The following is a 26,315-nucleotide window of genomic DNA, read 5'->3' as shown; positions in this document are numbered from 1 at the left end:
CACTGGCATAGGAAAGAACTAAAAAAAGCCAAACAAGGAGAAAAAACACATTTGGCATCAGCGAGCATGGGAGGTCACTGTATATAAAGTCGGTCGGAGCAAAACTGTTTTTCATAAACCCCCTCTCAGTTTTTTTAAACTCATTTCTCACTCCGCCGCTGTCATTAAAACAGTTGCACGAGGTGTGCATTTCTGGAGCAGCCGTTTTTCTTATGAAGGCAAACAAAATTGCCTTCGTGCGCAAAGTCTTAGACAACATTAATGCCCCAACTGGTTTAATTAGCCGATAGTCTGCAACTACGGTATGCATTACAGCTCAAGTATGGCTTCCGTGCATTAACCTACAAATTTTAACTGCTGTACGGAAAAGAAAGCAAGCTTCATTAAATATATGTGCTGACAGCAATGTAAACTTAAAATTCCCTATAACAGAGCTAGAAATTCTTTCAGTGCTAAAATGATCAAATTCAGGGCTGAATGATGTAAGGCACCATGAAGTACTGTCATATGTACACGCAAAGAAGAAAGTTTAGCAGTGTCAGTAACTCTTCGTAAAACTTTTCTTTGTGCCCTTTGGCAGGGCATGAGCGACAAAATGTCACTGAATTGCTCCACAACAATCGCTTTGGGAGCGAGAGCTGGCCAGCTCAGATCCTGATCGTCAGCTTCGGCTCATCGAGAGGGCGAAGGCGGCAGCAAGCTCTTCTGGGGTCCTGGACTGAGGACTCCACTCACAGCGCTCTTATTTTATATGAATAAAAGTTTTCCTCCTCCTCCTCCTCGCTTTCTTCTTGTTGCTCTGCAAGTGCCATGGCTCCAGTCCACCGCTCAAACAGATGAGACACTCTACCCCGCTGACCACGAACAGAAGTTCTTGGCTCGCTCCAGGGACACAACACCAGTGGCACCAATCTGCACCAAGTTTGTTGCTACCTGGCTTGTGGCTCCCTGCTGGCAAAAGAAAAAAAATGTGCAGTGAGAGTTAGACAAGGGATTGCAGGGGAAAAAAATCAATTTCTCCTTTTAAAGGATTGCAGGGCACACTGCGATTTCACGTATGCATTAGCAAACACACATGCACTCCTTAATGGAGGCTTCATGTCAATGAGGCATGGGTGACATAACATTGCCCCTTTGGAAGGGAGGTGTGTTCTCTTCATCTTGCTGGATGGCATGGCTAGCATGACAAGGATGGCAAGACCGAGGGAAGGAATGATGATGTGGAACAGAAACAGCGGCATTCTACTTATTCGTAACTGTCACACATAAGAAGCTGCACCACTTCATGACTTTCTTACATTAGTGAGGTCCACATCTTCTTGTAAGCACAGTCGTGATCCCGCCCATTGTTCCCCACCCTCTCCTTAGCGGGGTGCGGCTCCTCCCCCGAGTCAGTGGCGGCTTTGACGGTATGTAGTGATGCAAGTAGTACGGATAAATTTTAGCCCAAGCTTGGTAGGTGCCCTACCTTATCGAATCGCATCTGTTATTTTGTCAAACTGTGGAGTCAATGGGCATGGAATAAAAAAGTGACGTGCAAGACAGAAAAAAAAGAGAGTAACAACAACAAGACAGTAACACAGAAAACACAGTGCAGTAGAAACAAAGGACAAGGTGAGGCTGGGGCAAGAGCTAACTTTCGACAAATGCTTTATTGCAGGACCTGCGCTTATAAAAACAACTGGCTCATAATAGGAGAGAAAGAAAGGAAAACATCAAAACGAACAACGAAAGATGAGACAAAAACCACCACGCGCCGCCTACGCCAGGAAATAAATCTCTAGCTTTCATAAAGCTAGAGATTTATTTCCTGGCGTATTGATGCGTTGATCACCAGAACATGCCATCTCAGCTGCTTCCACAAGTTCTTTCGTCAGTCCAGACTGGTGGTAATGCAAAGCAATCATCTCGTCGTGCAGGGGATAACACGGGTATCCCGATACGCACTTTTTACAATGGGCAGCCCGCTGGCCGTCAGTGGCAACGCTGCTTACTTTATTCTTGTACTCTTAAATGGACAGCCAAATATCTTCTTGTTTGGCCAGTATAGTCGCTGCCACATGAGAGTGAAATTTTGTAGACAGCATGATGCCCACAGCATACCAGCTTAGAGCAGACCGGTTTTTGCACACGCATTAGGCAGGTTAACCTGCACAAGCCCAAAAGCCTGTTCGGGGCTGTGAACAAGACATTGATCCCACTAACAGCCACCTGGCTGCCCATTGTAAAATGTGTGTAACGGGAAACCTTTGTTATCCCATGTATGACCAGACAATTGTTTTGCATTACCACTGCTCTGGGCTGACGAGAAACTTGTGGAAGCAAGTTAGATAGCATGTTCTGGTGATCAGTGTGTCCGTAGACTGTCTGTGGCTCTATCAAAGCCAGAGCTTGATTTCCTGGTGTAGGCGGCATGTGGCGGGTTTTCTCTCATCGTTTGTTGTTTATTTATTTTTTATTTTCTCCTCTTACGAGCCAGGTGTCTTTATATGTGCTGGCCCTGCAATAAAGCATTTGTTGAAACCTTGCACTTGTCCCGTCCTCGACTTAGTCTGTTTTTACTGCACTATGTTTCTCGTGAGAGTATGAACCAACACGCCCAAACATTTTCCCTTCTGTTAGACCGCATCCAGGGCATAACAAAAGTTCACAGAGTGAAACAATGTTAAGTGAGCAAACGAGCTTTTCTAGGCAATTCCCAGGGGCGTCGGATATGCTAGGTACAGCAGTTGCTGCAAGAACCAATGGAGAGTGCAGTAACTGCACAGAGACGGCAGTAAGAGGAGGAGGCTAGGGCTTACATGGCCTTATCGTCTGGTGGTAGGGCAGCGTATCGCCTTTATCACCTTCCAATAGTTTCAGGGAGGGAGGCCATGTAATTCAGGTGATATTAGTGCTCATTATCACGCTTTTAGAACTTCGCAGAGTAAACAATGCCAATGTCATCATGAAGTGTTGAACCCAGAATAGTGGTTCAACTAGTTGCACAAAACAAGATAACAGTCACTAAGCAGTGATTAGCATGCTACACATGCCCTAAGCAGTGCTTAGTGACTGTTCGAGCGCTACCACATCGATTCACATTAGGTAAACAAATTTTTCTCATCCGGCATGCATTGCACTCTGTAAGCATATATGCTAGTGCATGTATATATGTGTGCCAGCATATGTTGTATACATATGCACTAGTGGCATAGGCAAGATACATAAACTTGTGTATAGCTTCCTAGCCAATGCATTTTGGCCTTGGCAGCTACAACACCACCCGAAGGTAAGACTAGCCAGATGAAATTGTGGTCGAGGAGCTCCTGACGTTTGTACAGTGGATACAGGAAAATTTTGATATAGTCAGGTACACATCACATTTTTCAATAAAATTTGGCACTCCCCAGCATTCAGCTGAGCGACAGTGGGGTGCTGGTACTGGATGAATTGCATGGACATTGGAACGTAACGAAACCCTGCAGTGTATGAGTATAGCATTCCAGGTTACTCCATGTGAAGTAATACGTGATAGCTTAAGCAAAAAGCACCATATTCGTTTGGTCGTGGAAGTCAACCAATGTGTAAGCAAGGTGCTCACTGCATGTTCCAAAACATGCAAACGTCTATTGCAATCTCGTCCTGTCTATTATGTTCGGCTATTACGCACGCTTTCAGTGTTTAATGAACTACTTATTTTCGCTACACATGCCCATTGAACGTCCGCACCACAACCAGCTGCGCCACCGATGCAGTGAGCAATTTTTGCGAGTGTCGCCCTCGCCTTACCGCGGTCCAATAGGATCATACGTTAACACTAATTTACTCGTAAATTTTAACCCCATAAAAATCAGATTCAATCAAATTTAAATGTTTAGAGAATAATATTCGATCACTGACTGATTCGCACAATCGTTACTCGCAAGACATCCAATCGTCATCGCATCGTCACTGCAAGTTCTTGATCCGAATATCGGTACATCGTAACGGTCATTCTACGTAGTTTTTAACGAAATCGATGCCACAAGGCAAGTTACACTGACTGCAAATCATGCCTGAACATCCAAGGAGTACTATAAAAGCAACGGCGCAACCGCAAACAGTAGGGCTCTTTGATTTCCAGTCTCGGACTCGCCGCGGACTCCCCGAGAAGCAGTCCGGCATTCGATTTTCACATGTATCCCTATGACTTCGGGGAATCCTCGGACTACCCACGGACTACCCACGGTGAGTCCGAGACTGTAAATCGAAGAGCCCCAAAGAAGCAACCAAGTTACAGCCACGGGACGTGCGACAACGCCGGTAAGCAGTTCGGCCTCTTCCACTGGCTAATATTAGTACTTTACACAGGTTAACTGTACAGAACCGCTAGGCTCCGAAGCTTTTCCGGCTTCGGGTGCGTCACGTAAGCTCAAAAACAGCGTAATATAGACCGTAACTAATGAATAAGCGGTATTTGAGTTCGATAACTCAATTGCCGTAAGCATACATGGGCGCCGCCATCTTGAATGTTTGTTTACATCAATGTTGCCAGATCAGCATGCCACTTACAATTATTGCGATCTGAGTACTCGTTAAGCTTCAAAAGAAAGCAAATTTGAAATGGTAATAGAGAAAGCCAAAATAGCATGGTATTAATCCACAAAAACGCGAAATCCGCTGTAGCAAATCATGGTGCATGAATGTGCTTGTAGCAGAAGCAACAGCACGGTAGATTGGCGGCAAATTTTAAATGCATACAAGCAGATTTGTATACAGTGTTCGACCTAATCTCTTGTTAAGTATTGGTGACAACGTATTGTTAATTAGGTACGCTGTCTTTCGGTGGGTTAGCGCGCTTTTTTCCGTCATGCCGCTGCTGCTGACTGTGTGGCTTGCTGCTAGTTTTCTTTCAAGAAAGCCCCGCATGCCCCGCATTTATACGTTCCTTTCTCTGTGACCAGCCATTGGTAACAGACACGTTTTCACTGTTTTTTTCATGTGGTGCAAGCTATGTTCCATCAGGTGTATGTGACACCTGAGGTAAGCTTCCACAAATTTCTGCATTCTCCAAACGGGTGAAATAGAACTAGCTATGAATCTGACAAAAAACAAGAAAAGCGGTGGGCAACCAAGAATAGCTGTCTTTTTTTTCTTTTGGTTCAGAAACAGCGATTTCTTGTGTATGATTGGAGCATTGTTGGAAAAATACAGTGGCACACTGGAGTCCAGCCTGATGATACCTTTGCCCTCTGTGCACATAAAGCTGAAGTATCATTCGAAAACTCGGAATGCAAAATAAATGTTCTGAATACTGTCGGCAGACCAAGTGTGTTTTGTTCTTCAATTGCAGTGAGCTGTTTACGGTGTGTGATTTTGAGATTATTGGTAGCAGCATATCTGCATTGGGTGCGCTAAAAGTAAACATGACACAAAACTAAGATACTGCAAACTTTTCTGAACACTGCGCTAGGAATAATCATCAAAGAAAAAAAGACGGCTCAAGAATACGATACTCCCTAATGCAAAATTGGAGTGCAGTGCGAACTGCAGTCTTCTCGGTGACAGCGTGTAGCTGCTGTATCTCAGGAAGTGATCGTGTCATCAGTGAACACACGACGCAGACGCTACTCTGGCGTTTTCTCACAGCGCCTCGGTGCCACTGAGCATGTCTCGCGTGGCCTCTGCGTACTGCCCTCCCTTTCACACTTTCATTTTACTTTCCTCCTCCGCCTTCCTGCTTGCTCTATCTCATTTATCTCCAGTGCCCTCTTCTTCGTTCGGTTACAACAAAGTCGACGGCCACACGAAACCACAGGAGTCAAGCGGGCACTTAAAGCTAACTGCATTCAAAATTTCGACCTCTTGAAAACACCATTTCCGTATAGTCTGCTGAAAAAGAAAGCAAGATGCAAAATACAACGGCTGAAATACGCGTGTGGACGCCACAAGCGGTCAGCAAAAACCGGCGATTTTGAAACCGAAATCGAGGAGAGCGCGGCCATTAAAATGACATTGCAGCCATCCAGCGAGCGGCCGGATAGTGTATGGGGCAGCAAACGGGTGAAGTGTTCGCAGCAGAGCTTGACCGGTTCTCTAGCTGCATGGCTGGCCACAGGAAGAAGCCACCGTCAGCTGGAGCGTCACAGGTGTGTCATGGCTGTTTACGCAATCTGCCGGCAGGTGCAGCGTGGTCTACGGTGGAGCTTTTTTAAACGCCTCTGACTGATTAACGAGGCAGTTCACGGGGCTACCACTCGTGTCCCAGCTGATGTGGGGGTACTTACTAGACATTAAAATAAATTTGGTCGAGGTGAAATTTGAGTGCAGTTGGCCACTTAAGAGGTGCGCTCTAAAAAAAAGAAATGGCAAGCAGATTGCCTTAGCAAGCTGCGTTGCAATGAAATTATTTCTGTAGCTGAACAGTTCTGAAATTTGGTTGGTTCTGAAGTTTGTTCAATCTATCCAGTCAGGAAGAGTATGATATACAGCTGTATAACTCCAGCCCTTTTTCATTTTTAGAAAGTGTTTTTCCCTGTTTTTCCTTACATTTCTTTATTGCTGCTGCAGCAGCGCTGGGACCATGAGCATGCAAGACAATGTAAAAAGTGGTATGGTCACGACACCTTTCACTTGCATTACAAATTTCCTGATCCACTTTACTCAAAGTAGTAGAATAATTAAGTGAAGCATCAGTTTTAGAGTTAAAAAATGGGTAAAAGAAGTAAGTCCACCACGGGTATAAACATTTAAAAAAATGAGATGTCTATTTATATGTTGTATTAGCTGGCGCAGAATCTAGCAGTACACCCGATGTCGAACCACATTCCATACCGAGACACGGTGCTAGTAACTATAATACCTTCGACAAACACCACGTAAACTGATAGGTTCGCCTGGTGCACTGTCGAGGCGCGAGTCATGAGGTCTCCAGACAGCTCCGATGAATACCACGCAATCTGATGGCTTCAGCTGGGAGGCTATGGAACCCTGCAGTGTTGTGGAGCCACCAAGGACTTGCTTTCGTTTTGTATGTTATTTCTCCTTGTAAGCCATGCTCCATGTGTACCCAGGGAATATAGTGGCTCTTCACTGCTTATAACACTAAATATTTATCCTCATGGAGCAGATAAAGTTTGCAGCTCATTAATACAGAAATAAAAGTTGGCTCTGCCACATGACATGCAAACTTCCAAGCTTCACTGCATGGCATTTTCTTTAGTGTTAGCTTTTCTGGCACGACGCCGAAGCCATGCAAGAAAGCCTACCACAAAAGCCTTGCACAAGAGTGGAACTCTGGCAGCCAATGTTGGCTGAGGTGCAACGCTACCTGGGCAAAATTTATAAACTGGAAAGAAGTTTCCCATCAATATGGTGGTATGAGTGAGAAATCAAGGTTTATTACTTGCTGGAAATGCTTGCATTAAAGTAAAGGTCATACCAACCACTAACGTACCTAACCTCTTTTCAATGCCTGGAGCAAGCCATTCAAATGCAGTCGACTCTTGATCATCACCTAATTGGAATTTTTGGGTAATTGGAAGCAATGCTCTGGTCCCACCAATGTTACATTCAATTCAGTAGAAGAAATTGCTTGGTAATTTAAAGCTGAAACCCAATTTTTCGATTAATTGAAAGTTATTTCGAATAAAAAGCATCAAGGTGAACGTCACATCTTGATAAAATTGGAATAAAATACCGCCGTGTCCTGCAATGTTGGCACCATCACAACCGAGGCAGCGCATAGCTGATAAAGCAGCCGGTCACTTGAGACTTGTGCCAGTGTAAGCATCTCTCTTTTGAGGCCCTCAACCTTTTTTGTTGTGCACAGCTCCGTGCAACAGTTTGCGTGGTGAAAGTTTCAGGCTTCGATTTTCACCACAAGTCTGAACTATCACGGCAAGCTGTGTCACATTCGAATAACCAATAGCAATGCGCTATTGTGCCTTCTGTTTTTTTGTTGCGGACTTTGTACTAATGGTAGCCAACTGTATAATTTCTCTGGTCACAACATGTTGAGGAAACCGCATTTTCCACGGCAGAGTGTGCCAAATTTCATTCGGCTGCCTTGCCATACTGTCTTAATCTTTTAAGGGGCAACCACACGCAGCGACAGCGAGAAGCGACGTGAAAACTGTAACTCAATGGGTACACCAAACAGATAGCACGAGTTACAGCAACAAGTGAAAAAAAATGATCAAACTGCCGCCAATGCCCTGCGTTGTCGTCGTTCGTCGCTGCTGCTCACTTGTGGGCTGCTTCTGTCCAGCAAAAAGCAAGCGGCGGCGTCAGCCCGTCGCCTTCTGCTGTCGACTCCCTTAGCAACCTGGTTATAAACATTTTCGCTTGTCACCGTCATCCACACTACCAGTTTGCTGTACCCATTGAGTTACATTTTGCCGTCGCTGCATGTGGTTGCCGTTTACTTGCCATTTTTTGTACCATTTTCCTATCGATACATAAATATTCTAATGCCTCGGGTCCTGACGACTGCCTAAGTTATCTTTTTTGTCACTTTGTTTTAAAACCTTTATAAACAATGAAAAAGATATCTGTATTTAAATATATTTGATTCATTCAATCCAGTCAGTTTTTGCTATTTGTATTTTATGCACAGTTCGAAATTTCCTGTTTGCACATCTCTAGTTAATGTTATGCAAGATTAAATGAATGAACAAGCTGACCAATTGTTCAAACTTTCTAGGGAATGTGAGAGCAGTTGAAAAAACGAATGTACACAGAGAACGAAATCTCACTGGTAATAATTGTGTGTAGAAACCAGGGTAGGAGCAAAAAAAGAAATGCCAAAAGCAGATATCTAACGCACAGTAAATGCCCACAACGAAGTAACTTGTGATGCTTCCATGTGAAGGAAGAGAAAGAGCAGGCTCAGAGGAGGTTGGCACTGGACAACTTCTTCTGAGCCTGCTCTTTCTCCTCCTTCACATGGAAGCATCACAAGTTTCTCCGTTGTCGGCATCAATTTCCTGACTGCCTGTGATTTTGTACCCCTTCTCTCTCTTCTACCGTCTTATCTTTTCTTCATATGCTGCATGGCCGAAATATGAAGTAAAAAAAAGAGGTTAGCAGAGGGTAGTACATGAAAATTCTAGTTGAAAGCTGTAGGATAAAGCGAACAGCAATAGGGATCCTGCGGTTATTGCCATTTTAACCTCTCGTCACGGTAAACGAAAAGTAAGAAAAATCAGATGGTGAATGGCTTCAGCATATTAAGTTTCAGGTGTCGTTATACAGTGGCACAATAGGGTGGACGGCAGCGCCACTGACGTGTCTGAATGATTGGACAATCTAAAAAATCAGACTGTGACTGTGTACAGGTGCCGTCATAAGTAATTGGAGCACAGGAGCTGTGGCCGAACTGTATCGGAGCGCCTGTAGCTGCACCGGCGGTAAATGAAAGGACGAAAACACGCATGCGCGCCTGCCAACGGCGATGGCCCATCTATACCTCTCAAACTCCTTTTTAAATTTGGCTTCGAGCATTGCTCGCAGCACAGTGCCGCTCTCGGCGACGGCGCTGATAGCAGAGACGATTCTGGCAGCGTCTCTGGCGCACTTCCAGCTGCCGGAGAAGCGGCGCGCTGTCACGGGAATTTGTAGTGAGTTTTTCGTTCAAATATTTTTACGTGTGTACGCTATCAGCGCCATCGCCGAGACCAGTATGCTGCAAACAATGCTTGAAGCCAGGTTAAAAAAAGTGGTTTGAGAAGTACAGATGGGCTATCGCCGTCGGCAGGCGCGCATGCGTGTTCTCGTGCTTTCATTTACGGCCGGTGCAGCTACACGGCGCTCCGATACAATTCGGCCGCAGCTCCCGTGCTCCACTTATGACGGCACCTGTACGTAAAGATCGAAGTCAAACATTGCTTTCAAGATTAATTTTTCACCAAAGAATTTGGCATGACCTACTCGTTCGAAAGCACCTTTTGTCGCATGAAAGCTTGCTCACACCTATGACAATGCCACCAAGAAACGAGAGGCCTGAAGAAGACACCACTCTGTGGAGGGGTGTGAGAGATGAAAACCCAGGGGCAACAAATGGATATGGACAAAGCAAGATAGCAGCAATCGGAAATGCAGCAGGCAGGTCTTAGTTCTTGTTCTACAGTGTATACAAATAGGCTCAGGACGATGACTATAGCATGAACAATTCGAGAAAAATTCTCGTCTAGTGATGTGAGACCGGCCAAAAAGTGCCCCGTGTTAGCGAAAAGTAGCAATTGCTACCTATTCTTTGATTACCTACCAGACTCCTGGAATTTCGAAACCACACTTGCATTGCTTGAGAAAATTTCTGCTGAAGTGCAATTACGTTAGTAAATTGCAATCTTTAGCAATTCAATAACGTATAAAACGACCATGCTCAGCAACCCTTGTAGTGCGAATATAGCAATTGAAAAAGAGAAGCAGCTGCATTACGTACACTCAACACCAACTGTCGGAATCAAACGTGAGTGTGTTAAGTGGGCCCACCACATGCTAAACAGTATTTGTTCATTGAAAGCATCAAGTATCTCTATTGTGCTTTCCCTCCAACAGAATAAGTCATGACATGCATTCCGTGAAATAAATTCCATCTTCCAACTCCTGCATACAAACGCTTAAAATTCTCCATTCTGTTTAAAAAAAATTGGAACAGAAATTGTGAGGACAGGTGCAAATTGTATCGACACACACACATACACACACGCACGCACGCGCGCCAAAAATATATGTGGCTCCGCAACAGAAATATACTTGCACTGCACTGTCTACGAAAAACAGGATCGGGAGCGCACATTCGGCTAAACACTTACATCCGCAATGAGAACAGTGGCACCCTGTATGCCAAGGCTTGGACAAGCAGTCTCTTGAGGTAGGTCTGGCTCTTAGAAACGGAGCAGGTCACCGATCAGCGACTCGTACACATGCTGGGACTGTGGTGGAAATTTATCAGCCCCTGTAACGAAAGCGCAGTGAGCGGCGTCTCGATGACACATGATACCAAATATCTCCGAAACATTGCTTGCTTTACATTTGTGCGTGCAATCTAAAACCCCTGTTCTGCTTACTACGGCTGTTAACGTAGTAAGCCTCCATGTAATAACCGTCACTAGTGGTAAGCATAGTGACACCACAGCAGATTCTAGCCAACAGTTACGCATATGAGACTGTAAGTTAAAAAAGAAAAACATTACGACACTAGCGTGTGTTTCGGGTGTGCTTTCGCAAGAAATGGCACGTAGCTTATCCACTTTGAAATTAGCCTACACTTATACCACGAACACTAAAGGCAACATCACCTTGTGTGTTTTCTTCTCCGTATGAAAAGGGCGATGTGACAAGTCTAAACACTTACCTCCTCACGACCTTGTTGCTACCACGGCCACGAAACCGAGCTAGCGAAGTCTCCGACTTTGCGCCGTCGAAGCTGAGGCGCAGACTGACGTGAGGCTCGGTAGGACCCTAGGAACTTCAGTTGGAGTAAAAGCTGCGATTCCAAACCACGAAGGCGCACAGGCCGTCCGGCCGCTAAAAGTCGAAACGGTGCCGGCGAAGCAGGGAGAAGCACGGCCCGCACGGAGGACAAGCAAGAAATGCGCAAAACAATGTTGTCAGCACGGCCAAAGGCCCTCGATTTTTCAGACCAAAGTTGGAGACGTTTTGAGGCAAAAACGACAGCGTTGCCAGCATAGTTTGGTGCGTTTAGGCCGATTTGGCGGCGGTCGCGGGCGGGTTTTAGTCGGATGCGTTCACCAGTCGTATGTTTTTCTCTGCGTCTGATTTTGGAATGCAGTTGATCGGACGGCCGACAGTGGATGGCGGTACAGCAGCGGCTCTTGATTAAACTTCTTTCCGTTAAACTTCTTTCCGAATAACTCTATTCAGGGAGAAGACTGGCTGCGGCGGAATGTGGAAAAGTATCTGCAGCCTCCCCTGAAAACTTCGCGCATTGTTTTTTTATATTTTATCGCAGCTAATAGCTCTGGCACCTATCGTCTCCAAATATAGGGCATTGGTTGGGCGTTTGTACTAACTCCTTTGTCTTTCAAGCATCTTCTCCACTGAGGCCGCCTCAGATCTCAATGCAGCCATTGTATTGAGGGGGGTACGGGAGTTCTGGACAAGGCTTGCGAAAAGCTGTTGCTTAACCCCTCGCATCAGAACGTCAGTTTCTTTTCTGCGGTCATTTCTGGGTGCTCGTAGCAAAAACATCGCTTACACTCCTCAACGAACACCACACATTTTCACAGGGCTGCTGCGTGCGTGCCTAGAGCGGCTACTCGGCACGTTACTTGGGTACGAGAGTCGAGAACGTTTACGAAAGCTCCGTTTTGAATAACTCAGAGGTAGTCAGCGTACGTTCGTGGTTTTTGAACCAAGTGCATGCGGAGTCTTCAAGAAAGGAAGACACTTGCCTCAGTGTTTTGTCATCATCTCATCGATTTGATATTCGTTTCTTCTCGAGGTGTTCCAGCCACGGTTTAAGATGTACTTTTGTATGATGACAAAGTGGCCGAAAAAGCTGTGAAATAAAGTCGTTGGCGCCGCGCGTAGACCTTTGACTGAAAGAAAATCGAATGTCAGAACTTCTAACTTAGCTTCGCAGCCTCCAATTCAACACTTGGCTTCACCAACGACTGTCTGAAGCCAGGTGGGTTGCCGTCACGGTGGCATGCGTGTAAAACAACGTTGTTTGTGCGAGTTCACGCAACGCGATCCTAATGCATGATTGACCACTTTGTTAAAATAGCTGCGAAAATAAGGGCGTCTCGATCACATTTAAACCCGCGTCAATGTACCGCCAGTAACTTCGACAACATCACATTGTATCCTCTGATTTTGCGTGAACTTAACCGAGCTGTGAAACGTGGTATAATGGCGACGAGACACCAGCGTACTTGCCACTGCTTTATTCAATTCCAGAAATTGAGACACCTTCCTTGAATTTCCGGTCAATGTTCCGGCAGCGGACGCTTACGTTTTGCTACTTCCTGCACTGAGTGGCTGGGGTACAGTAGCCAAGCCTAAACTGAAGGCACTGCATCGTTTGCGAGTGCGCACCTGTTCTACTTTTAGTGGCACTTTCCCTCCAAGCTCCAAAAAGTACACATACAAACGCCCACTGCAAGTACAATAATTTTCTGCTTGAAATTGCTGCATAGCACCCATTAATTCGTTTTGAATCGCAGCGAATGTTAAAAAACGTTGTGTTTTCTTCCCACCTGCTCATACGGGCGTTCCGGTACGTCATCTGTAAAGCACTTCCACCCTATTTTTCATTGCCTAAGGAATAAATCTCACTTCTGCGAGTCTTCAACAGCTACCGTGGCACACATTCACTTTGGTTTAACGTTTTATGCCTTCTTTTTGTTGTTGCGGACGAAACCACCTGCCCAGAACATGCTGAAACATTGTTGTGGGCCAAGTGCTTTCGCGCGTCTGCCCCGTCGGATATTCACCGGCGAAGCTGCACCGAGCAAACATCAAGCAGATGACAGGTTACGAAAACTGCTGAGAAGACTCGACAAGGATCGGAAAATATTCGAACACCTCTGAGTGGCTGGCGCTCGGGCAGCTACTTGTCCCTGCTGCTGAAGGTCCTGCATTCAACTGTCGCAGATGCGTCTATTTGGCGACGTTATTAGAACGGCGAGCGAACGTTTGTTTGCAAGCTGTGTCCTTATCGAAATGTATTTGTTACACCGTGTTCTAGCGATTTCTGCGGATCTTCGGTAGGTGACCGGACAAATGATGCTGGCGTAACTGCCGAACTTGCGCAGTGCAGGCGGCGTTGGCGATTGCGGATGCTTTGTTTATGGCTTAGCTCACGACGTCTTCCGCATTTAACTTATCCGACTGTAGTCGAAACTTCGTCTGGAGGCCTTGCGGTATCCGAATTCGCACAAGGTTGGATTGGTGGACGTTTTCAAAAGGGTTTATTCAGCAGTGTCGCCAGGGGATACATAGCCAAAGACAGGGCAATTCTCGTGAAGGAAAGGTAACTTCATCGGAGCGAACTTGTGGTCCCTGAAAATATCAAAAATACAAGCGCGATGAAAGGCAGTCAGCAAAGTCACTGCTCCAGGCGGATTTCGGCGAATAGCATGCCGCGGCGAGTGCTCGGCAAGCATTTATCTTTCGGCGGCGTTGTTTCTGGAAACGTGGAATCACTAAGAGAATGCTGAAGAGCACAGAAGATTTTTTCAGTCGAGCAATGTCAAGGCAAAACACACTCCCTCTCAAATGACATACTCATGCGGCATAAAAAGTAAAGAATGGAACACGCGCTTTGCTTGGCACACGGATAACACAGCCGGGTGCAGCCGGGAGGTAAACCAAAACATAAGAATCGAACATTTTTTTGTGTTAGGTTCTTTTTCCCAATATTTCTATGGACCATCTTATATGCATCAAAATCACATACAATACGTAACTACAAATAGCCATTACTCTTATATGAATGGGGGCACCCACGTCCACAAGTTGGCAGGACTAGTATACTTGGATGGCTGTTTGGGGAAGGCAGGGCCGCCAGCAATATTTTCTTAAATAAAGTCAGCTGAGGAAGGCGAATGCCGTAATTCTCCGTACATTTACGTATGCGGGGCACAAGTATTTAGCTCCTACACGCTATAAAAGTGCTAGTGTTTTTTGTGTTTACTGAAGTACTATATGAGTAAAGAGAGTTGCCTGGTCTATTTCACATCTGTGGAAACGCCCGTAATATTGAAAGATACCACCTACCCTCCTTACTAACACTATCACAAGCTATTAAACAAGGGAGATTTTCTGTATACAGGTTGTAGAGTTCGGACAAATGTGTTTTTTCTCAACGAGCCCCCATTTTCTAACCCTATGTTCTTTGAAAGCCTAGCGAAAGTCTCGTATCTGGCATACTTGATGCTAATGTACCATCAAGAAATTTCCCGCCAGTTGCCCACTCATGACAGGCTGTAGACAATCGAGTGATGCCCCGGGGGTTCTTCACCCGTCTTCACCCCTTGTAGTCAGAGAAGCTCTGGCTGCCACCCTCAAATGTCAGATACAATACTGGTAAATATAAACAGCCCAGAAAGTAGAGGAGAACATAGTCGCCCAGATAGCCGAATTTGTAAGGCTTTTGAGATCAAATCGAAAGGCGGGGTTTCGGTCCTCGATCTGTGTGCGTGGTTTTAGATTCAACGCTGAGAGCATCTCTTGTCGGCGGCCCTGTCCTTCCTGCGTGCGTCCGTTGTTGTCCGCAGCCACTCTCCCTCTCTCCTCTACGATAGCGAAGACTCTCTCGCGAGGGGCATTGCATTGCATTCGATTGGATTGTCTTGTCTTGGCTTGACTTGGATTGGATTATATTTGATTTGCATTGGATTGGACTAAAGTGGATTGTGTTGGATTGTGTTGCGTCATAGCCGAAGCAGACGCACTGGCGCCGGCGCGTGCCTAGCTGAGAGCGTGTGCGGCCCAGTGCGCTTTCACTCCGCCGGAGGGCGGTGCTGCGTGCGGTGCTGCGCATGTGCAGTACTCTCTCTCTCTCCCGCGGTCTCGTCTCCTTCGTGCGCGCTGCGCATATTGTCACGAAGCCAGGGACGACGCAGTTGTTTTGGAAAAGAAGCAACTTTTTTGGAGCGATCTTGTGCTCCCCTAACAACTCAAAAGAATACAGAGGCGGCGAAACAGCGGTCAACAATGTGACGTGCGTCAGCGAACGTCACAGAATCGAATACCCCGGTGTCTGCTCTACCGGCTTTTTAACTTTCGGCGCGCGTGGTTCTCGAACCGTCGATTCGCATCGAGAACATTGTAGATCCAAGAAGAGTATTCCGGGCTGTTCATGTTAGATCGGAATGCTTTCCTTAGCAGAACTGATAACATATGCGGCACAGAAAGAAAGAATGGAACACGAGCTTCCCTCTGCACAGAGATAACACAGACCGGCGCCGCCGGGCGGTAAAAGCAAAACTCAAATAATAAAACCCAATGCATGGTTCGCGGTAATATAACCGGTGTGGCACCCTACGGCGGCCTTTCCGTCGACGGTTGGTCTCTGATTGTGCTTGAACCCCCCTCAGCGTCGCATCACACCAGGGTTCTCGCGAGGGGAGGTGGGCGTATTTTTCTTTCATTCTTTCGCACGTAAATTTCAAATGTTACTTTCCCAATAATAGTAAAAAAGAAAAAAAGAGCCTAAGGCTACCTTTATGCCTTCTTTGCAATTTTAGAATGCTCACATATCTTCCGTATTTCCTTAACGAGCCCCTTATTTTCTAAACTTATTATGCTGTGAAAGCCTAGCGAGAGTCTCGGATCTGGCAGCTTTGATGCCAAGGTAGCTTAAGATAGTTTCCTGCCAGTTGCCCGCTCATGACAGGCTGTAGACGTTCGAGTAACGATCCGGCAGATGAAAAGAAGGTCGTTATCCCCGTGTAGTCAGAGTGGCGCTGGCTACCACCCTCAAGCGTCATATACAGTCCCAGTAAATGTATATACCCCAGAATATGAAGAATACAGTCGCCAGATAGAAGAATTCGTAAGGCATTCGATATCAAATCGAAAGCGTGGGTTCACCCCCCTACCACGAAGTCTGTATTTCTTTGGTGTTCGATACAGCGGACCTGTCTTGCGTATTTCCTAAACGAGCCCCTCGAACGAAGTTGGTGGACAAGTAGACGATGCTTCTGCGCGTGTGCGTGTGTGTGGATGGGCCTGTGCGTGTGCGTGTGCGCGTGTGTGTACGTGTGTGTTTGCGAGAGAGAGTGTGCCTTTGCGTGTGTGTGTGTGTGTTTGCGAGTGCGCGTGAGTGAGTGAGTGCGGGTCCGTGTGCGTGCGCGCATGTGTGGGTGTGCATTTGGGGCGTGTGTGTGTGTGTGTACGTGTTCACACATGTATGTGTCTATGAGTGTGGGTGTGTTCATGTGCGTGTGTGCGAGTAGGTGTGCGTGTTGGTGGAATATCTGCTCGGAACATTGCAGGCGCTAGGCGGGACAAGGACGACGAATTACACACAACTGGAGCGCACTGCGTTGGCGTGTAGGTGCGTGTGGGCCTGTGTGTGTGTGTGTGCGTGCCTGCTTGGGTGAGTGTGCACGAGCGTGTGTGTGCGTCTGTGCATGTGTGACATGGTACGTGTGCGTGTGTGTGTGTTTGCGCGCGTCTGCATGTGTGCATGTGTGCGTGAGCGTGTGTGTTTTAGCGCGCGTGTGCGCGCGTGGGCCTGTGTGCATGCGTGTGTGCACGTGTGTGAGCGTGTTTTGCGTGTGTTTGTGTGTGCGTGCTTGCGTGCGTGTGTGGGCAAGTGTGTGTGTGCGAGTGTGCGCGTTTGGGTGTGCGTGCATGTGCGGTTGGGTGGGCGAGTTCGTGTGCGCGCGTGTGTGTGCCTGTGCATGGGAGTATGTGTATGCGCTTGCGTGTGCGTGCGGGCCGGTGTGTGTGTGCGCGTGCGAGCATGTCTGCATGTGCGTACGTGCGTGTGTGCGTGAGTGCTTGTGCGCGTGTGAGGGTGCGCGTGCTTATGTGTGTGTGCGTGTGCTTGCGTGTGCATTTTCCGGTGCGTGTGCGTGTGTGCGTGTGTACGGGTGCGCGGGTCTGTGTGTGTGCGTGGGCATCTGTGTGCATGTGTTTGTGTGTGCATGTGTGCCTATTTGATGGTGTGTTGGAGAGCGAGTAAGCTTAACCGAGTGTGTGTGCTTGTGCGTGGTTGTTTGTGTGCGTGTCTGGGTGTGTGTGGGTGTGCCGTTGGGTGTGCGTGTTCGTGCGCGAACGTGTGCGCGTGCGTGTGCGCGTGTGCGTGAGTGCGGATGTCTCTGGGCGTGCATGTTTTCGTGCATGTGTGCTGGTGGGTATGGGTGTGTACGTGTGCGGGTGTGTATGTGCGCGTGTGTGTGCGTGTGCGTATGCGTGTGTTCATGTGTAGGTGAGTGCTTGTGTGCGTGTGTATGTGTACGTGTGTGTGTGCATCGGTGCGTGTTCGTGTGCACGTGCGCTTGTTTGTATAGGTGTGTTTGAATGCGTGTGCTGATGTGTGTGCGTTTGGGTGGGGGTGTTGGGGTTAGTGCGCGCGTGTGTGCAGTGCATGCGGGTGTGTGTGCGTTTGCGTGTGCGTTTGCGTGTGCATGCGCATGAGTGGTGTGTGTATGTGCGTGCGTGCCTACGTGAGTGTTCCTGTGCGTGTGTATATGTATGCGTGCGAGTGCGTGCGTGCGTGCCTGCCAGCGCGCGTGTGTGCGTGTGTGCGCAGGTGCATGTATGTGTGCACGCGTGGGTGCGTGTACGTGTGCGTGTGCGTGTATGCGTTCGCGGGGGTGTGCGAGTTTTCGTATGTGCATGTGTGCTTGTCTGTGGGTGTGCATGCGTGCGTGTTCGTGTGCACGTGTGCGTGTGCGTGTGCGTCTGTGTGTGTTAGTGTGCACGTATGCGTGTTTGTACAGGTGTGTGCGTGTGCGTGCTGAGGTGTGTGCGTGTGGGTGTGGGTGTTCGTGTTAGTGTGTGCGTGTGTGCATGTACCTGCGGGTGTGTGTGCGTGCGCATGCGTGGTGTGTGTATGTGTGTACGCGCCAGCGTAAGTGTCATGTGCGTGTGTGGCATGTATGTGTGTGATTGCGTGCGTGCGTGTGTGCTGCGCGCGTGTGTGTTCGTGTACGTGTGCGTGTGCATGTATGCGTGTAGGTGTGTGTGCGTGTGCGTGTGCATATGTGTGATGTGTGTTCGTGTGGGCATTAGTACTTGTGTTTGTGTGTGCGCGCGTGTGCGTCTGCGTGCGTGCGCGTGAGCGCGCGTGTGAATGTGTCTACACGTGTGTGTGCGAGCGTGTGTGCGCGTGTGTGTGACTACATGTGTTCCTGCGTGCATGAGCTTGTGTGCGGGTATGTGTGTGTGTGTGCGGGTGCGAGCGCGCGTGAGTGGGCACTTGCGTTTGCGTGTGCGCGGCAGAGTGCATGCGTGTGTATCCGCGGGCGTGCATGGAAATGTCGGGGCGTGTGTGCGTGCATGCATGCGCGTGTGCCTGTGCGTGTGCACGTATGTCCTTGTGTGTGAGTGAGTGTGTGTGCGGGTGTGTGTGTGCTTGGGTGTGCATGCCCGCGTGTGTGTGCGTGCGTGCATCTGCGCGTGCGAGTGCGTGTGCGCGTGTGTCTGACCGAGGTCGTGCAATTGTATATGAGTGTATGTGACAATTGGTGTGAGTCTATGGATGTGTGAACTTATGCGTTTGGGCGTGTGCGCGCATTTCATTGTGCGTGCGCGGGAGTGTCTGTGTGTATGTGTGTCTTATGCTTGCGTGCATTTTCATGAGTGTGTGCCTGTGTGTGCATGTGTGCTTGTGTGCGCGTTTGCATTTGTTGCTTGTGTACATGTGTGTGCGTGCGTGTGCGTGTGTGAGTGTGTGTGTACGTGTGCGTGCGCGTGTCTGTGCGAGCGTGTGTTCCTCCATAGCATCCCCGCTGGTGTGTGCTTGTGTGTGTCTTTGGGCGTGCGTGCGTGGGCGGTTGGTTGTGCGTGTGCTGTGTGCATGGGGGTGTTGGTATCTGTGTTTGCGTGTGCGTGCGTGCTCGTGCGTGGGTGCATGCCTGCGTGCGTGTGTTTCCGCGTGCGTGCTTTCGTGTACGCGTGCGTGCACATGTGTGCGTGTGCAGCTGGCTGTGCTCGTGCATAGGTGTGTATGTGCAAGTGTGCGGGCGCGCTTGTGTTTGTGTGTGCGTTTGTACGTGTGTGTGTATCTGCGTGTGGGCGTGTGTTGTATGCGTGCGTGCGTGCGTTCTTGTGTGCGTGTGTGCATGTACGCGAGTGTGTGTGCGTACGTGTGCGGGCATGTGTGCGCGTGCTTGCGTGGCTGCATTTGTGTGTGCGGGTGTTTGTGTGTTTGTTTGTATATTTGTGTGTGCATCCGCATGTGAGTGTGTCTGTGTGTGTGCGCGTATGCGTGCTTGTGTGAATGTGTTCGTGTGTGCATGTGTTCTTTTGTTCGTGTGTGCGTGTGTTTGTGTGCGCGCGTGTGCGTTTGTGCGGGTGCGTGCATGCGCGTGTGTCTGTGCTTGTGTGTGTGGCATATTTGTGCACCTGCGTGCGTGCGAGCGTGTGTGTGTGTGCGTGTGTGGTTTTGTGCGTGAGTGCGTGTATGCATGTCTGCGTGTGTGTGAGCGTGTTTTTGTGCCTCATTGCGTGTGCGTCATTCGGTGTGCCTGCGTGTGCGTGTGGGTGGGCGTCTTCTCGTGCGCGTGTGTTCGTGTGCGACTGTGCGTGGACGTGTTGGTATTTGCGTAGGCATGCACGCACGCGTGTCTGTGCGTGCGTGTGCATTTGCGTGTGCATGCGCCAGTGTGTGCGTGTGTGTGTGAGTGCATGTGTGAGTGTGAGTACATGTGTGCGTGTCTACGTGCGTATTTGCGCGAGCGTGTGCATGTGTGCGCTTCCGTGTGTGCGTGTCCTCGTGTGTACGTGAATGGGTGCGCACGTGTGTGGGCATGTACGTTTTTGCGGATTTACATGTGTTTGTGTGCTTGTGTGATCGTTTGCTTGTGTGTGCGTGTGTGCGTGCTTCAGTGTGCGTGCGTTTGCATGTGTGCGTGTGTTTGTGTTTGTGTGCGTGCGTGTGTGCTTGTCTGCGTGTGCACGTGTGTACATTTGTGGGTGTGTACGTGCGTCTGTATGTCTGTGTGCGTTCGCTCGTGCGCATGCGTGTGCGTGTCTGTGTGTACGTGTGTGTGCCTCTGTTCGTGTGTGCTTGTGTGCTTGTTTGCGTGTTTCCGTGTGTGCGTGTGTGCGCGTGCGCTTGTATGTGTGAGTGTTCGCGTATGTGCATGTGTGCGTTCACGTGTGTCCGCGCACCTGTGTGCTGTGCGTATGTGGGTCTGTGTAGGCGAGCGCGTGTTCCTGCGTGCGTGCGAGCGTGTGTGTGTTTTGAGTGCCTGTGTGCGTGTGCGGGTGTGCATGTGCTTGTTCGTGTGCGTGTTCGTGTGCGCGTGTATGCGTGTCCATGGGGGCATGTGTGTGCGTTTGCTTGTGCAAGCGTGCATGTGCGTGTGCGCGTGTGTGCGTGCGTGCTAATAAGTCTTTGGGTATGAGTGCGTGCGCAGTTTGGTGGGCGTGTTTTTGCGCGCATGTTCTTGGGGTGTCCATGTTTTTGTGCACGTGTGTGCTAGTGGGCTGGTCCGTATGCGCCTGTGTGCGTGTGCGTGTGGGTATGTGTGCGTGCGATCTCGTGTTCGTCCACGTGCGTGTGATGGGTGCGCGTGCGTGCGTGTGTATTGCGTGTGCTTATGCGTGTGCGTGTGTGCGTGTGTATGCATGTTTGCGTGAGCGCTTATGTGCACGTGTGCGTGTGTGGGTGGGTGTGTGCGCGTGCGTGTGCGCGTGTGTGGTAGAGGCTCATGCGTAGGTTTTCGGGCGTTTCGTTCGATTTCTTGGAGTTCGCTTCCTGTGCTTGGGTGATATTGGCCCAGTGTCTCCATAAGGGTTTGGCCTGTCTTGGATGGCGAGAGCCGCTCCCAATATTTGTGACGGTATTCCGATACAAGAAATAATTGTGTGTTGTTGAAGTACAAACAAGCATTTGAGTTCGGCAAAGCGAACTTCATTCCTACTAATACAAAACGTGCAGCGCGGAAAAAAAACTTTAATTACACGTGGTATCATTCATGTTAAACTAAACTTTGAAAAATGTGACTCGTTCGTCAGCTCCCGCAAACAATAAAGGTAGATATAAAAAAGTCAAAATATTTTTTTTTCAAACAATGCTGACGACTCTCCTCATGGCTCAGCCACATATTTCTTGGGAATATTTGTCTAAACCAGTAAACCCAAATCGCCGCATTTGAAGTAGCAGGTGCTATTGTAAGCAGCAAAAAATCAATTTAAAACATTCTTCAATAAGTACTTCTACAATGTTTATGTGCTCGGGCCACAGCAGCAACGGTAACAATGCGTCCCTCGGCTATACCAGGGATAGGGAAAGCCCAGTCGGGAATTCTGTTCTTGTCATCGCTAATTTAGTTGAAAAAATTGGCGCTCCCCATAATATGACAATTGTTTTTCTTAGTTGTCTTGATGACTCGTCGCTTATTCCGTTCGTCTGTGATTGGTATGCACTGGTATTCAAGAAGCGTGGTATTTGTGGTATTCAGTGGCATTTGGTGGTACGTCGTGTTTATGTAGAGGGGAATGTTTTCATAAGCTATCCAGAGAATTTTATTCTACAGTGCACCATTTTAACCTCATGGTCTCCATTTCAAAGCAACACATCTTGAATGAAGAATTTGGTTCCTTCAATAGCGGGTACCTAGGAAGGGTGGACTTCTTACCGCAGGGCCTCAAGTAGTCTGTTGCTGACACAATGCTCCTGTTCTCCTCTCGTGACGTGGGGCAAAGGAAGCTAAAACGAGAATTCCGATTTATTGCAACACCCACCATGGCACGGCGATCACCAGCGGGCGTCAGGCGTGCCTCATTGGGGGCGTTTTCTGCTTTTGGCAGTGACGGTAGACCACGCGGTACTGCGGTACGTTTTATGTGCGCATCTTTCCGAGCGTGAGCGCTGTGCCGAGATTGTCGGAAGACGGGGTACCGTAACACACTTCCAAAATTTTTGCCGAGGAGGCCAGCAAGAATGGCGAAGAAGTGCTTGTACTGGTGGTAGATTCAAAGGTGGTCACCTAAACCGAACTTTTCATGCATACGCAACAGAGTTGCGCCTAAAAGTCTCTGGCTTTGTGACGTTGCGTCATTGCAGTTTGGGATCATGACTTACAGTTCGACCTCGGCGTGCCTCTGGGGGACCAGGTAGATATCTGCCATGATACCGAGAAGTGAGACGTCTGTGTCGGAGTCGGTGGTGTGCGTCGAGAGGGGTGCGTGCCAGCAGTCACAGTGCTAATGTTTCCAGTCCTGTTTGTAAACAATGGCAACATCAAATCCCTAAAAGAACATGCCCCTACGTTAAGACGGCTTGAGGAGTCAGTCAGGTTTGTGGGTCAAGACTCTGTATGGATGTATGCTATCAACCTAAATGGCCTGCCAAAGGCTTACGCGCGAAACTTTTGCACGACTCACACTAGAAAAAAACACAATTTTTCAGAAAATTAAAAGTTATTTTCCTTTATCGACAGAACCCGGCTGCATGAGCGATTACTTTTCCGCAGTTGTTTTCCTTAATGACGAGGACGACACCGCAGACTAGGCTCTTGGTGTCTTTGTGCTTTTGTATCTGAGCTTGTCGTTGCAATGCACGGCCGCAGGATGTCCCAGTTGGTATATTTCAAGCTCCCAGTAAGCATACAACTGCTCTTTTTTGCAGAACTGTACACAGTCTTCATTAAGGAGCGTCACGCGTTCAGCGACCTTTGCTAAGGTTTTGATGCAGCGCCGAGTATGGCAAAAAACAGGAAGCTTCGCAAAGAATTTTGCTCTTCTTGCCTGAGAACCTTAGCCATAGCCAAAGGTTTCGCCGATTCCCGCAAGACGCCATCGGCGTTGAGTGCGTTCGCCAATAAACTTCAGTTCCTGGCAGGCAAACGCACTTTTCAGGCTTTACCGTTATTTCACATGTTTGGATTTCACATGGTATATCGCGGCAATAAAGCGATCGTGGTGAAGATTGCCGTTTCCGATGAAGCGGACATATAGCGACCCTGAGGACGTTCCCAACCACCTACCGCTGCTTTCTTGTTTGAATGACGTTGGTAAACTTGAAGAGAGCTTCGTGAACTTCATGACGAGAAGTCAAAGGAAGCGTAGCTCACGGTCTTTGTTCGCGCTGAATAAAGTGCGGTGGTGGTCGAGCTTTGTTTTCTATTTTCCGTGCTTTGAAGAAGAGGTCGGAAGCTACCGCTTGTCGCCGTCTCTCAAAGCCATCAGTGATGTGCGGAGGTTTCAGGCCAGCTCCAGATGGACATATTATAAATTTTGAATTAGCGATATATCGAACTTTTTGTGATCTCCTTGGAGTTCGATATATCCGGGATAGACTGTAATGCATTTTTTCTGTATACCTTTGTAGGCATGTTTAAAATGCTGATAATTAAAATCTTTTGGCGCGATTCTACAGCTTCAGTTGGTTTTTAGGCCAAAAATTGTGGTTTACATTCCTATTTCTGTGTCAAAACAAACGCGTTCCTCTTCATTGTTAAGTAGGTATGGCTAATTTATGTTTTCCATAGGAATTAAAATAACACCTAAAAAATTGAACATAATCTCGGCATTGGTAATTATGAACATACATTTTGCTAAAGGTGCAGTATGCATTTCCTTGATTTGCTCAAGTTGTTCGCGTAACATTTACCATAAATGTGCAGAATCTAAGCCAATCATTTAGGTCTCAAAACGTTTTCGCGCCCTCAGCAAAGTAAACATCATTTTGTCGTTAATCTGATATTTTCTTTTTCAAGTTTGTTGAACAGTACATACCATGTCAAAGCTCTCCTAGAAAAAGATTTTAAAATGTTATGTTTGTAAAGGCAAGGCAACATGTAATCAAAGCAACATGTAATCATGAAAATAAAGATTTGGTTGCCTTTGCGGTCCTCGTTTTGAATCGGCACTGCTAGGTTAGAACCTCGAGGGTTATACAGGGTTTTTAGGCGTTTTCAGAGATGGTTTTTAGAGAACATGCATTGCGCTTCAGGTTGAATCGGATTGATTCCTAGTATTGCTGTAGTGAGGTCCTGTGCTCCGTATCGTTCGCTAAGCTCTCGAAAACAGAACTGAACCGCTAGCTTCATTAAGCTCGGAAATTGTGAACTGACGTGCGAGTAAGACTGAGTTATAAAATCATCTAAGAAGACGAAGTGCTCTTCAATTGCCTGTAGTAGCATTAGGTTTTGCAAGATTCTTAGATCCCCTTTTTTGAGCAGTTGCGTCACGGCGACGGGAAGACAGGTGTGCGGAAGACCACTTTTTTTCGCTTACTCTTCAGTATATTGTATAGGAAGGAAGGCATATGGTAACAAGTTATTCTGTGTATTGCTGTTCATTATCGAACGATATTTTTTACACAACGGCTTAAGACCGTATCGGCACAATCCTTTAGTGTGTAACAAACGCTAAAGCTACCGACACTAATTGGCCTTTCTGGAATGGCGTATGCCACCTTAAAATTATACATGACAACAAAAAGAAAGTACATGGCGCAGATTCAAGTAGCGGCCAAGAAGCATTTAGGCGTCTGGGAGATGCAAAAAATGTAACATAACCTCTGTAAACAGCATTCATATATGTCAGACTGAAAAACAAAATTTTGCGATTGTGTACTGGTGCACAAATGTAGAAAGTATTTATTCATAATACTCTGCAGTTCTTGTTTGTTTTAAATACGCAGAGCATATAAGATTGATGTATTTTTGTAAAAGTGGCAAAGTGCCTCTACCCAATCGCTGCAACAAGTTGTTGATATAAAAACTGTTTTTGGTTGTTCGGGACATTTATTAGTTATGCTCCTTCTGGAAGCAATACGTCGAAGAAAGAGATAATGTATCTCCGAGTAGATCATATGCGTTGCTTGAGAAAATTCAGCAAACTAAATTCATTGTGAAGTTCGCATATTCTTGTTGATGATCATAAAAAATGATCAGTTATTTAGCTCGGGTAGGCCAGGATATACGTAGTCGTGACTTAAAGTTAAGGTGGTAATTTTTATCTTTCCTGGTTGCCTAGTATTAGCCTAATGATGCTTACGGTTGCTTTCATAACACACACACTGTGTACGCTCTATGTGACACGTATATTTATCAAGCGGCGCCGGCGCAGCGTAACAACTCGCTCCAGAGAGAGGATGGTTCTACAGGCGTACGTTGGTGTTGCTACGACGCACGAGTCATCGGTTTTACACACGTTCCAGGGCGGTGGTCGCTGATCCATCTTATCTTCTCTTCCCCATTACCTCATCCTTTTTCTGCACTACACACCTTTCTACCACCACTTCAGCCCATATTTCTACCCGCTCCCCTTACTTTTCTTTCCCCTTTGCTACTAATGTGGTGCAGGCTGGGAACCTCTTTCCTTCTCACACTCACTCATTCACCCCGCCACCCTTCGCATGATCAAGTGGACCGGGCCGCGACGTACCGTGGTTGCGCAGCACGGGGTTGCTGCGACGCGCGAGCCATCGGATCCTAACCAGGCCAACCCTGGCATGATCGACAAATGCACTTGGCCTTTACGTGCCGCGCTTGCGCTGCAGGGCTCTCCAGAAGCCACGCAAAACTGCTCAACCTTGGACAGTTTAGCTCACGCTACAAAAAAAGGTGGCTCGCCACAGCACAGCGGCACTGGCGAAGCTCGCCACTTTCTCTCAGGCAGTTGCTCGAGATTACCGCGCAAACGGGTGACAAAGTCTCGGGCTCAATGCTTGCTTCACATCTGCGGCATGT

The 26,315-nt window shown here is 47.7% G+C and overlaps 1 long non-coding RNA gene across 1 annotated transcript; it reads right to left on the bottom strand.

Annotated features, from left to right (window-relative positions):
• Positions 1–787: 787 nt before the first annotated feature.
• LOC144139595 (uncharacterized) lies at positions 788–11,698 on the bottom strand. Its single transcript, XR_013316289.1, has 3 exons — positions 11,321–11,698; positions 10,779–10,921; positions 788–951 (listed from the first exon to the last, which is right to left on the bottom strand). It is a non-coding gene; the product is annotated as an uncharacterized LOC144139595 (long non-coding RNA).
• Between the last annotated feature and the right edge of the window lie 14,617 nt (positions 11,699–26,315).

This window comes from Haemaphysalis longicornis, unplaced genomic scaffold (assembly GCF_048455015.1).
Source record: "Haemaphysalis longicornis isolate Haplotype H1 unplaced genomic scaffold, Haemaphysalis longicornis Haplotype H1 scaffold_5, whole genome shotgun sequence".
NCBI classification, from domain to species: domain Eukaryota; kingdom Metazoa; phylum Arthropoda; class Arachnida; order Ixodida; family Ixodidae; genus Haemaphysalis; species Haemaphysalis longicornis.
Note: the sequence above shows the minus strand (reverse complement) of the source record. Positions and strands in the feature narration are given on the sequence as shown.